Below are 13,360 nucleotides of genomic sequence, written 5' to 3'. Positions count from 1 at the left end.
CATCAATCGAGAGCTCCATCAGATACGACTGCCAAGCCAAGACTGAGTGTAGCAGTGAGGCGCACGCAGGAGCAGGTGCAACAAACACAACAGTGTTGCCAATAGCTGCATGCACTGTTTCCTTGTGTCCCCAGCACTTTGGAGACTTTACCTTTGGGATTACCCTCGTATATTACTGTATATATTAACAAGCTACATACACACACACACAAAATTAGTGTGTGTATATATAAAAGGACACTCAACACGTTTAGTTGAAGTTACATGTATTATTTAAAGCAATTTGATTCAGTTTTATGAGCTTAAAAGTTTCACAGGCCTCTAACAGAAGCTGTTCTCTTTCAGGCTCCTGTCAGAAGCCAGCGAAACTTTAAGTTGCACAGAACTGGATCAAATTGTTCTATATTACATATACACAATTTACAATTGGAGAATTTTCATATAGTCTGGCTTGCACAGAAGCATTTCATTTGTACATTACTATAATTTTAAACAAGAATGATATGTTAATTTTTCATAGGAAATTGAGAAAAACTTAAAACAAAAGTAATCTGATTATATATTGTAGCCCCCCCCCCCCCAACACCAAAAAAAAAAAAAAAGACATAGCTTTCATATATGTATAAATTTTGGCCTTCAATCAAATCTTGTGTAGTTGCACTTTCATTAATTAGAAAAGCTTATATTTTTATTAAATAAAGAAATACATGTGTCTATGCACCACTTGTCAACTTAAGCAACATTGATTTCAAAATCTCACAATCACATCACAACAATCAATTTGATGTTGTACTGCAAGCACAACAACGACAAACTAAGGTAAACAACAGGAGAGGGAAGTGGAGTAGCAGCAGTGGGAAAAGACAATGTTAGAATAAGTAAAACCTTGGGAAAAGGTTGGAAGTTAATAAAAATGAGATGGGGTGGGTTGAGTAATAGTATTTACCAGCAGAGAGAAAGAACAGAGGGCAAAAGTACCAAGGTGAACATTAGAGAGAATGTTTTTGTAGCAGTAGAATATGGGTAGATGCATGTGTGAATATTATAAGTGTAACTATGTATGAGGTTTTCATGATTTTTCTGTGTGAGTTTGTATAGGTCTTATTTTTTATCAAATTGTGTTGTGTGTATGCACATGTACTGTGAAAAGAGGTGAGTGAGAGGAAGAATGCTACATTGGGTGCTTTAAAAGGAACCAGAAAAGATAGTCTCTTTCACAATAAATGATAATGTATTTGAAGAAACAAGAATGAAAAGTATGTTGGACCAATGAGTACTAAATGTTCAAAATGTGGTGTAATGGAATGGTGAAAGGAAAGAATTTTAAGCCACTGAAAATAGTTCGAAAGTTCAATTGATTTATCATAGTGGACAGTTGGTGTTAGTAGCTTCTCTTGGTCTGTGTAAATGGTATGTATGTACTAACATGCTCTATTTAAACATTTTGTTACCATATTTATATTGAAATATGCTATCTTTGTTTCAATTAATTTTGAAAGTAATGAATTCAGTAAGATAAATCTTAATCATTATTAAACTTTTAATGGGTGGTTTTAATTTTGATCACTTCAAAACTGGAAGTAAGTATCAGAGAACTGAAATTGTCTCAGGTGGGTTGATATCAAAAAGATTAGTTAATCTAGCATGTTGGAGCTAGAAAAATTTACTGTAAATTCTGCATTAAATTTGATTTTCTTGACCCAGTAGTCTTTGTACTAAACAACTTAACATATATATATTTATATTTGGTAACTCCAGTACAGTGTTATTGTCTTAACAAGTTTTGAAATTGAAATGCAAAAGTAAATTCATCATCACCATCATCATCATCTTATGTCCACTTTCCATGCTGATTTGGGTTGTACAAGTTGTTGCAATCCATCTCAGTTTTTAGAGCTACTAGTGTCTTAGACAAGTCATAGGATTATGTTTCATCTGCATGTTCCATTTATAGCAGAGTTTTATATGGGTGGATGCTCTCCCAAGACCAACTACTTTATAAAGTGCTCCGGGTATATTTTATCATAATGCTTGCACTAGTGAGGTTGCCTTGTTGCCTGTAAAAGTAAAAAGTCCTCTATGTGTAGTCTCCATTCATTGGATTCAAATGTGACTTAGAGGGTGAATAAATGAGTAATGACCAAAGGAGTAAGAGAGAGCATGAGTGTGTTGGGGGAGAAATAGCAGCAACAGTAGGCCTCGAAGGGATTAAAGTAAGAGACTGATAGCTATATGTTGGTGTTAGTTAGGAAACTGAATAGAAAGTGTTTCCATAAATTGTTTCAACTCCATAGTTTTATTTTTTGTTAGTTCATGTACTAAATTCTTTTTGTGTGGAGTTCTCTTACTTGGAATTATTGGTGAGTCCATAGACACTAGTAATGGAATTTTGATTTTTTATCAAAATCTCAAAACATGTTTAAAACTGAACATTTTTGCAGTAAATTGTATTTGTTTATTCTGATTAGATCATTGATAAGGATAAACATAAATACAAAGATTGTAACTTTTAAGTTGGTTTCCATTGTTGGCATTGACTGGTTGGTTGGGTCTGAATCACTTCTTATTTGAAGTTACTGCCCTACTGGACAGCTCAATGGACCATGTCTTACCCATGTCTCAATCTTTGAAATAGTTTCTACTGCTGGTTGCCCTTCCTAACACCACACAATTTACAAAGTATACTGGGTGCATTTTATCTTGGTGCTAGCACTAAAGAGGGTTGTCATTCTCTTAGCAAGACTAAAGAATCTTCTTGAACCTAATCTATCTCTACTCATTTCATCAACCACTTTACAGATTTTTTTTAATAACTGTATCATTACAATTATCTATGTATACCACAGGTTTATTTCCCTAAAATTATCCATGGAACCAGTAATAGCTGATGCAGAACCCAATTTGAGAAACCCTGATCTATTTAACTAGGTATAAATGAATTAGGTATGTAAATGTTTTCATGTTATAAATGTCATAACAGTACCAGCCGTGAAAGATTAATAAAATACTAACACAACTACAGTTCAGTAGATTGTTTGTTTAAAAGGATGATAAAAAGTCATAGAAAGTTCAAGATCAGTAAGCAGAGTTAATCTTTTAGGAAGATGACCAGTAAGAGATCAATAATAATGACACAGACAAAATAGCTCACTGGGATGCTCTGCATGCTATATACCATACAGTTGGCTCTTAGGTGCATAGTGAGCTGAAAAACTTCTGATTGGCTGAGATCATCCAGGCAATTAGTAAACAAAAATTACCTATAGGGGTGTTAAATCTAAAAACGGTAAATAAAATGATTCAAACAAGCAAACAAGATGTTAATTTTTAAACAGTATAGACAATGGAAATTGGAGTGAATCTGGTTAAAGCCAACTGATGAAAGCAATGGACACTAATGAGAGAGTTTATTGTTTTGCTAGCTAAGGCAACTTATCAGTAATAAATTGAAATATAAAATTAATGTATGATTACCTTAATGTTTGTCTACCATGATACTTTCAGGAAAGCAAAAAAAAAAAAAAAAAAAAAAAAAGAAAAGGATTAGAAATTCCTGTTTCATGTAGAACATATAAATTCTTTTAAGCTTCGCCTTTCTCTAGAGATAATATTTGGTTTGTAAAGACTGTTTTGATGGCATGGTTTACTGATCCTTAAATCAGTTTCAAGTCTAAGAACTGGTGTGTGTGTGTGTATATGTGTTTGAGGCAAGGTACATTACATGAGTAACTAGCTTGGAATAGAGGATCCTATTCATATCCTGTAGTTGGTGGTATAAAAAATGAGGAGGCAAGTGTAAAGTATATTTGATTTCATATATTTGAACATGTTGAACCACCCAACTCACAATAACACAAAAGACTCCATGTAAAAATAACAATAATATTCTTATATCAGTGTCTATAGGCACAAACATAACAACATAGTTTATAAATGTAGTCCTATTGTATGGCTCATTGGGCAAGTTTCTTCTGCTCTTGTCCCAGGACAAACAAATCCTATAACTGAATGTGGTAGACAGAAACTGTAAGAAGATCCTTGTGTGTTTGTTTGCGTCTCCTTGTTTGGCATTTGTTCATTGATTGTAAACAATGTCACTGTTCATGCAAAAACAGTATCATTTGTTAGTAATCTTCTTTGAAAGCATGTCTGCTGTTGAGCTGTTTGTGTTTGAAGGACAATGGAAATGTCATTTTACTTGTAAACAGGTGAGGATTGGCTACAGGACAAACATCTGACTGTAGAAAAATTTGCCTGAAAGAGCTTCATGTGATTCATTCTTGTGTGAAAAAGTAAATATTGAAATGATGATGAGAATGAAGATCAGACTTACCAACATATATTGTAGATCTCAGTCATTTAATTTTAACAGGTTTACACTCTAAAAATATAGGAAATGTGTAAGATGGATTAGTACAAACCTTCCTGCCATAGGCACTGTGTTATTTGCCCCTGAACAAGTTACATGACACTGCCCCATTAATTTTGCTTAAAGGAAGAGTACTCGTTTTGCTCTGTCTGGGAGTAGACAGCAGTAAAAAACAGCATTCAGCTGCCGAGACAATTCTTCCAATAAAAATTTGATGTGTAGATAAATGGCTGTAAAACTTTTTGTGTGCACACACACAAAACATCACTTTCTTAGTCATTAGCACAAGTGAAACTGAGTGACTATGTAATATTTCATTTCATTAAAAAAAAAAAAAAGTTTTTGTCCAACATAAAATTTCTGTGCAGTTTTCTTTTTAGATTTTTCACTGCAATTTACCACACGGAGAAAAGGTTTTTCATCAAAGCTCAGTTTATATATATAATATATAATATATATATGATATATATATATATATATATATATATATATATATATATATATATATATATATATATATATATATAATTTAACCTCTTTTCTTTCCATGCTGGCAAAGCTAATTTTGTGTGTGTGAATGTATGTATGTATATAATTAGCTTTGACTGGACTTCAAGTTTTGCGTAGCTGCTCAAGTTGATTGAATAAGCTATCAGACAAAACTTGAAATCCCAGTCAAAACTGATTTTATGATAAATATATTGAATACCCTACCATCAGTAAATGTTCTGCTACTTCTCGAAATTCCTTTACAGTTACAACCCCAAAACTAATATATTTACATTACACACATGTACAGGGTACAGAAATAGCCAACTGGTTATCAAGTTCATTTCACACTGTGTAGCATCTTGGACAAGTTTTCCACCATAAACTTGTGTCAGCCCAGGTTTTGTGATTGAAATTGGATTACTGGTACAGTTACTCAAAGGGTTAAGCTTACCACATAAACTGTATCTTGCTGATTTAGCATGTGAATTATGTTATGGACATTGTGTTTGTGGAATACTCTGTCACTTACATATTTATACAATGAGCTGGTAGTTTAGTTGAATACCCACTATTGAAACTGAATGAAGGGTCTGGAAACTGATGTTTTTTGTTTGGAGTTTACCATTTCCCAAGGGGCTGGATGGATGAAGATGGAGTTGTAGTGTGGCTCAACCAAACATGAAACAAAATCAGGAAATGTCTAAAGAAGAAACCATGTCGAGAGATCAGACCGTTTCCTTCCACTCAAGACAGAAAAGGTAAAAGAGTGGGTTTAAGTCACAGAATATAGCTCAAACTATGATACAAAATGGTCTCGCATGTTTGCTACAATTTTTGGATGTGGTACTGAATAAGGTATTGAAGGATAAGATACATCAGCTGTGGATGGCATGGATGTTTGCATATCAAAGAGAACTGACTAAAAGTGGTAACCTCAAGAAACCAAGCTTGTCTTTTGTAGCATTTTGAGTAAAGAATGTGCAGGATGATATTCCAGTCTAAATGATTGTTTCTTTAGGACAGGAATATCAAATAGTAAGGTTAGATATGACTGGAGATGAATTTTAGATAGCCAAGAACTGGAAAAAGAGGAAGTACCACCATTATAGGATGCAGACAAAAAGGCTGACACAGCTGGAATATGAGGAACTCTTTGGTATCATTGATGATGAAGAACTTGGCTTTGATGGCTTTTAAGTTGTAATTACCATATTTACTTGAATATAATGTGACTTTGCCATATTTTGTATCTAATTATCAGTTATATACTTTATCCTCTTCTTTATGCTTGAGTTAATACTACCCCCAATTTTTATCTTCATATTTCATTTTAAATTTCTTGCATTTTATACAAGTAAATGTATTTTGCTATTGAGATAATTTCATAATTATGCTTCACCTTAAATCTACTTTGGTACCGAAATTGGATTTCCTTTAATGACTTCTTTATTATTATAATAGTTCATAGTTATGTATTTTGCACATAGCAGCTATTTCATAATCATCTTTGCATTTTCTTTTGTTATTGTATTCTACATGACAGCTCATTTATCTAATTGCACTAATAGCTAACAGTAGATATGTTGCGTAATTTGAAAAGCACCTTGGCCTTTGTCTCATCTCTCATGTAGATTTTGATTATAAAAGTTTTGTACCAGCCTTTCCCCTAATGTGTGTGAGTAAGCAACTTTTACACAAGTAAACATGATATATAGGCTGGTGGGAAAGTTTGTTATTGATTACTGAAACAAAAGAAAACACTTTGCATTGGGTAAATTTATAGTTTGAATAGGTCCATTTGAAATATTTGTTACAAATATTAATTAGTGCCTGTTTTATTTTCTATTTTGACATATTTCCATGCTCTTGATTAACTCAATAAGCAATTTTTTGTTTTCACTTTAACCTCATTTTTCATATATAATTATTCATTTTGAAATTTCCCAAATCAACAACTCAAGCTAGATAAATACAAATATCAGACTTATGTTTTTGTTTTAAGTAAACCATGGAAAAATTCAAATGCTTTCTTATTCACATTGATGAAACTACTCTAAAAGCCAAATAATTTTTACTGCTTTAGAACTATAAAATGGAGCCAGTTTCAGATCTTCATTTCTATTTTGCTTTATATCAAATAGTATTGTTAATGACTACTTTCAGGCTATTTAGCAAGCTTTATTAGGAGTCCCACTGTAACTGATAAATTTCGTTGTAGGTTATTCTCGTATTGTTTATGTGTGGTAATATCTGTGAACCTTTTGTTTCAGTAAATGTCATTTGTAATCAAGCACTATTAAGTAAGGAGCTAATAGTTGTACGAGGACTGAATTTATATATGTATTTTGTTGCTAATAATCTGAAGAGTCTTTTCTCCTAAAAAGTCGTTAAGTCCACCATGTGTGTATTGTAGATATCTTAAGTTCTCTAGTTTCTTTCAGTGAAAGCATCATATCTCAATGACCTTTAGTTTTCAAAATACTAAAAGTATGAACAATTGTATCTCCTAAAGTAATTTTGTTAGATATTAGTGAGAGTTACAACTATTAGAAAAACTTACCATATTCTGTGATACACAGCAGTTCTCAACAGTTCATTTCAGTTCACAACTGGACTGTTAGAGGGTTGTTCATTAAGTTTTTGAATTCTAATGCCAGGAGCACAAAGGAGATTAATCATTTTTTTAAAAATGAAGCCACAATGATAATGACAGTGTACACAATTTAATGAGAACACATAAAACAAAAATTCTGAAATTCCCACTCCAGAATTGTTCTATAACATTGTTGATTGTGCTATAAAGAAGAGAAAATAAATGGCATGATTTTTGACAAGGGACAAGTCAACATTTCAATCACAAATTCACAACAGTCAGTATCTTGATAAGTGAACCTATTCTGACGAAACCAAGTAACCAGAGTATCAATATAATAAAGAAGAAGACAAAAATAGCTTTTAAAGAAGCAGTACCCTGGTCAAATTGGTATTTCAAAGGTGAAGGGGAAAAGATGGTGGATTCCTTTGCCAAAAGATCGCAATACCAGAAAGTTGCCTTATTTTCTACAAACAGTTGGTTGCAAGACCTAGAAACCACAGAAAAGTCGTATAACTTAGTATTTTCTACACAATAACATATCTCTTCATTCCCAGTCTGTTCTGGCAGATTCAAATGCAAACATGCTGATTGCTATTGTATTTTTGTCATCGTTCTCTAATGGTGAAATACAACAGTAATCAGCATATTCATATTTCAATCTGCCAGAGGACATTGAGAGTTAGTGGATGCATTATTTTCTGGATTCTTGGTGTTTTGCATGCACCTCGTGAATTATTATTAATGTTTTATATATTTCCTATTTATTGAAATTATTGACTGCCCATACATTGTATTTTTTGATAATGTGCATATAAATTTAATTAGTTGTGTATTACAGGAAAAAATTAAAAAAATCCACACCAACTTTAAAATGTGTTTATCTGAAAGGTGACATTGGAGTTAGACTCATTTAATTTATTAGCAACAGTATGTTAGTAAAATACTTAAGAAGCAATGAGCTATGTATTGCTTTGAGTCAAGTATTCATCATCATCAGTTCATCATCATTTAATGTCCACTCTCCATGCTGGCATGGGTTGGATGGTTTGACATGGAACTGGGTAGTAGGGAGCTGTCCAGACTCTGTCTGTTGTGGCATGGTTTCTACAGATGGATGCCCTTCCTAATGCCAACCACTTAAGTGTTGGGTGCTTTTTATGTGCCACTGGCATGGGTGTGTTAATGCAGCACCAGCACAGGTGCTTTTTAAGTAGCATGGGTACTATTTAAGTGGAACTAGTGTGGGTGCATTTTAAGTGGCACCTACCCTGAAAGGACAAGCCTGTATGTGTAGAAGACAATGATTTTACTTGATGTGTCTTATCAAGTATGGTAAATCACCACATCTCCCAGTCCCTTATTTCCTCAGTGTGGCCCAGCATCCGAAGATCCTTTCTCACCACATTGTCCCACGTCTTTCTGGTACCCTCCACAATTAGAGCTCAGCACTTTATGTCTATAGTAATTCTGGTTATCGAACTGGTGAGATTGTTGAAGCGTGAACTATCCGAAATTCTGTAATGCCCTGTATTATTCCCGCCATTCCCTAGTTACATACATTCACTACTCTCTCTCTCTCTCTCTCTCTCTCTCTCTTCTCTCTCTCTCTCTCTCTCTCTCTCTCTCTCTGTCTCTCTCTCTCTCTCTCTCTCTCTCTCTCTATCTCACATATTTTAATGACTAAGAACTTTATGAGCTCGCTGTGTGGTGCTCAGATTCTTCAGCAGGGGAGAACGTGGTAATAATTACTGTTATTATTACTACTCACAGTTATTTCCATCATCTCACCAGCCAGCCGAAAACAAGGCTTTGGAATGATATTTAAACATGGCTAACTCTTGATCAGCAAGGTTCACGACTAAAACAATTGACAGATACTTTACCCTCGTTCTTAGAAGAGTAAATTGTGGTAATTCTGGTTTATCAAACTGGAAATGATTGGGTGTAAATAGGCTTCACTCTTCTAAGAACGAGAGTATGGTATCCGTCACTAGTTGTTTTAGTCGGGAACCTTGCTGGTCAGGAGTCAGCCATGTTTAAATATCATTCCAAAGCCTCGTTTTCGACTGGCTGCCGAGATGATGGAAATAACTGTGAGTAATAATAATCTCAGTAATTATTACCACACTGTCCTCATCCATATGCATCACATGACCCAACCAGCACAGTCTTCTCTCTTGCACAACATCTGATGCCTCTTATACAGTTTTCCTCTTAAATCATTTACACTCTATCGTGCATGCACACTGACATTACCCAAACTGTAGACTTGATTATTAAATTTTGTTGTTATGATTTATCTTTAAAAAATTTTAAACTTGTAATTTTAGTATATAACCGTGGCCACCACTTCCATCATTACTAGATTCTATAAATGCACACGCACATATGCACACATACACGGTGCCTCATAATGGTAGGACTGCTGGTCACAAGGCTTTGTATTATACACTTTCCATTATAAACATACTTGTTCCAGTCCAAATTACTTGTGTTTAAATGTATCCTGTCACTATGAGACATTGTGTGTTTGTGTGCGTACGTGCGTAACATACCTATCAGATCAAACCAAATATACAAGCCATTCTTGAGTCTTGATATCTTCAACAAAAGACAAATACAAGGATACATTCTCTCACTCATTCTTTTTCACTCACTCACCCACCCACTCATTCACTGGTGTTTTTTTTTTTGAAGTAAATTAAAACAGTAAATAACACAGAAAAATGTCAATATCAAGGTGGCCTAAAATTTCATCAGACAGAAATACAGTAATTACTATTGTGTAGATTTGGTGAAAACTGCTTGTCACAGTAACACACATGCACACACCACTGATATTGCAATGCAGTTTTAACCTGAAAAAATAAATGACTGAGGTTAATTTGCTCAGAGATGTCATCATTATGAAAAACAATTGCTAAGCTTGTGCTATCACAATGGTTTTCAACTTTTAATTGCTCAAGTCTCTCTTTGGCTGAATAGTATTTTACAAACATCTTCTCTTTGTTATTTTAATCAAGCAAAAATTAATTTTGCTCAATGGTTTAGTATCTGTTTTCTTTTCATTTTAGATATTTCTGTGGATTAATGTTACCTACTCCTATGTCAGTTTTTTAATGGAATTTTCTAAAGATGAGGATTTGTGTAATGAAATTATATTTGATCTTGGCACATCATCAGTTATGTTTCTGCTCATCAATGTAATTGCTCATTCTAATCCTGACAAAATTCTTAAATAATTTCTAAGAAAAATCTCAGTTCCTTTAAATACTCAGCACTTCCACAGTCTTCTCCTTTCCCTTGTATTTACCATTCTTTCATGAGCTTCACAGTGCTCACAAGGAAACGTTACCACACAGGTTATGAATTATTGTTAGTACATTTAATGTATCGAAAATCCAGTTTAAAATAATTATGCAGTGAAGAAAAGACAGCATTAGCTTAACAACTAATATTATATTAGTATCTATGGGAAGGTATTCTGCACATTTCCCTCTTATCAGACTTTCTCGGTGAAGCATAAACTTCACTGTTTACCAAAAAGTGATGAGAAAATTACATGAGAAGGTATACAAAATTAAAGCAATATGCTTGGGATAGCATGAGAGATTAAAAAAAAAAAAAAAGCAAGATATTAAAGTAGTATTGTTGTTGGTAATGATAATTAGTGTAGAGGTCTAGTGAATATAATTTATTTGTAAGGAAGGCCATCAAATTATAACTTGCATGGTGAGTGAGGAATCTAGAGTGGATTCTATGTTCAGAACACTCCTTGTTAGAGATGTCATTTGTGTCAACTTGGGAAAATGTCTTATTTTCTGACATCAATGTGTTTCAGAATTGAAAACATGAGAGTAAAGAGGCCAACTAAAGGTTGCAAATGTATCTTTTTTTATTAAGATTGAAAAATCAATCAAACTGATATAGTTTAACTGACTAAACAGTCAGCAATGTCACAAAAAGCTGGTGGGCTGTGTATGAATTAGCTATTAACAACAGAAGTAGCTTCATAACAAATATTAATTAGCACATCCAACCTAATATGTGAGGCAACAGTGCCATCCCCTGGTGCTGATGAAATTTTGTCAACCAATATAATCTCTGCTTTTTAGCATTTACCATCTACACAAGATGATTTCTCAGGATGCTGACTGCAGTCTGCAGCATTCTATGCAGCACATCCAAAATATGTTGGATGTGCGAAGTAATATTCATCACAATGGCTGCTTTTGTCACTGATAAATAATTGGGGGGAAAAAAACAAAAAAACAGATTGTGTAGTTAAATAGGTAAAACCATTTTTAATGGTTGGAATATTTGAAAAACATTACATAAGCAATGAAAATGTTTAGTTTCATTGGCAAATAAAGAGGTAACTCCAAGCATATCAACCTTAAGAGCTTTAACATAATTTTATTCCTTCCAAGGTGTTAACTATTGAATCAATAAATGCTCAGATTTACATTTGTTGGTAGAAGGGTTAATGTTTAAAAATAGATTTGCCCTTGTAAAGACAAAATGAAGGTTAATAATGCTATTATAACCGAGTATTTACTGTTTCTTAGAAAAGAACCTGACTTTTTTTTAATGTTAGGTGCAAGCATAGCTGTGTAATAAGAAGTTTGCTTTTCAACCACATGGTGGTACCTTGGGCAAGTATCTTCCTTTTTAGCCTCCTGATGACCAAAGTCTTGTGAGTGGATTTGGTAGGTGGAAAGTGAAAGAGCCTGTGTATATATGCATATGTGTTTTGTCCTCCACCACTGCTTGACAACTGGTGTTGGTTTGTTTACATCCCTTTAGCCTAATGATTTGACAAAAAAAAAAAGAAGAAGAAAAAAAGAGACCAATAGAATAAATGCCCGGCTTTGAAAAGAGAAAAAAATGGTACTGGGGTCAATTTGTTAGATTGAAAATTTTTCATAGAGGTGCCCCTGCAGCAGTTCAGTCTGATCACTGAAACAAGTAAAAGCTATTGCAATAACTGAAATTCATATGTGATGGCCATAAATCACAACACTTACTATTAATAAAGATTCACTTTAAGATTTAACCACACCTTATATTACTGAATTCAAAGCCACACAGATGATACCCATTGACCTCAAACAAATTCTTAGATTTTTGGTGTCTTTTAAATGATGATTCCAGATCCTTGTCTTGCACCATTGGTGACCAAAAATTATCTGAAATGTTCTGTTTTGTATTTATTTCATTTCATATATTTTCCAAATAATTCCGTATGGTGGTATTAATAGTTTGCCTGTTATTCCCACATAGGATATTGATCTAGATATGCTCACAATTTGCTTCAATTACTGTTGAGAAAGCTTTAGTGTTCCCTTTATGCTTATTTCAGAATGAAATTGCTGTTATTTTGTATGGTATTATTTGATTGGCGATACCTGGAAGATGGACCTTTCTTTTTATAAGTGAGTTGTTAATGTTACTGAATATTAGTTTTATATGACTGTGTATTGTATGTTGAAGCCTTTATTTGTGATATATAATAGTGTATGTGTTTTGGATTCTGTTAAGGACATATCTTGTTTACCCCTCTTACCATCAGCTCCAAATATTGTGTTGTCTTATAGTGACCAGCGCATGGAAAATGGCTTAATCTCAATAATGCTCTTATTTATAAATAAATACTTTCAATTAAAATAATGCTTTTGTTCTACCAAATACAAATCTTTTCATATCTTTCAAAACAAGTTTATCATCATATAATTCATTATACAATTTCCTAAATGGTCGCAAGTATAATCATCTCATTAGCTATTCAAACAATAGTGATGCAATCAGTACAAATTAATAACATCAATAGTATTTTGAACAAAATATAATTTTATTAGTTTGATTACTGATGTACAGTTTTCTTGGTTAAGCCTCATCTTTAG

At 33.4% G+C, this 13,360-nt stretch overlaps 1 protein-coding gene across 22 annotated transcripts in view; it reads left to right on the top strand.

The window, feature by feature from the left end:
* Nucleotides 1-13,360, top strand: part of LOC106883563 (uncharacterized) — a 105,826-nt gene that overhangs the window by 51,850 nt on the left and 40,616 nt on the right. For 5 of the 22 annotated variants that reach the window (XM_014934663.3, XM_089350286.1, XM_052966891.2 and 2 more), the window contains one exon: nt 12,820-12,892. The exons of 8 other annotated variants lie outside the window; for them this stretch is intronic. The gene's annotated coding sequence lies outside the window, so the exon portion shown is untranslated. Of the gene's footprint in view, nt 1-2,846; nt 2,944-12,819; nt 12,893-13,360 lie in introns of all 22 variants that reach the window. 9 more of the 22 variants (XM_052966893.2, XM_089350287.1, XM_089350299.1 and 6 more) reach the window with 2 other exon arrangements.

Source organism: Octopus bimaculoides, chromosome 4 (assembly GCF_046866305.1).
Source record: "Octopus bimaculoides isolate indiv1 chromosome 4, ASM4686630v1, whole genome shotgun sequence".
In the NCBI taxonomy this organism is placed as follows: Eukaryota; Metazoa; Mollusca; class Cephalopoda; order Octopoda; family Octopodidae; genus Octopus; species Octopus bimaculoides.
The sequence above is the reverse complement of the archived record's forward strand: the minus strand, read 5'-3'. Positions and strand labels throughout refer to the sequence as shown.